The sequence below is a fragment of the Triticum dicoccoides genome, chromosome 3A (assembly GCF_002162155.2).
Source record: "Triticum dicoccoides isolate Atlit2015 ecotype Zavitan chromosome 3A, WEW_v2.0, whole genome shotgun sequence".
Taxonomy (NCBI): domain Eukaryota; kingdom Viridiplantae; phylum Streptophyta; class Magnoliopsida; order Poales; family Poaceae; genus Triticum; species Triticum dicoccoides.
Window position 1 is genome coordinate 456,008,103 of NC_041384.1, and position 948 is coordinate 456,009,050.

Sequence of the window (948 nt, forward strand, 5' to 3'; positions counted from 1 at the left end):
TTATATTCCCTTCAAGTTCTATCGACCACCGATACAACTCTACGCACACTTAACGTTCTCTTTACCTAGAACAAGTATGAAACTATTTTGTAGGTGTAGGGTTAAGTTTGCAGGGATCAAACTAGATGCACTTAGCGAGAATTAAACTACGAGTAATTTGTCAGATAATATAAGTTACTTGTTTGGTAGAAAGTTTTTTGTAACACAGAGAAGGATTTTGTCCCTAGGCAATCGATAACTAGACCGGTAATCATGATTGCAATTTTATATGAGGAAGAGGCATGAGCTAACATAATTTTCGTACTGGGATCATATGCACTTATAATTGGAACTCTAGCAAGCATCTGCAACTACCAAAGATCATTAAGGTAAAACCCAACCATAGCATTAAGTATCAAGTCCACTTTACTCTTACTCGGGCGTAAGCTTCTGTCACTCTAGCCACCCACTATAAGCGGATTATGAATGTATTGCAACACCCTACAATAGTAATCCCACATGCTTGTATGACACGGAGGGCACCATAGGACAACACCAAAATAAAACACACAACTCAAACCAATCATGGTCATCAATCAATCCATAGGACAAAACGAATCTACTCAAACATCATAGGACAGCCACATATCGTTGGTACTAATATATAGCATTAAGCACCATGTTTAAGTAGAGATTACAGTGGAAAGAAGAGGTGTTACACCGCTGCATAGAGAGGGAGAGAGTTGGTGGTGACAACGGCAAGGTTGTTGGTGTAGATCGCCGTCACGATGGTTGCCCCGACTATGTTTCGGCACCACCGGGAGAGAGCCCCCTCCTTCTTCTTCCTTGGCCTCCCCCTAGATGGGAGGAGAGTTCCCCCTCTGTTTCATGGTCTCCATGGCTGCGGAGGGGTGGGAGCCCCTCCGAGATTGGATCTCTCTCTCTCTCTCTCTCTCTCTCTCTCTCTCT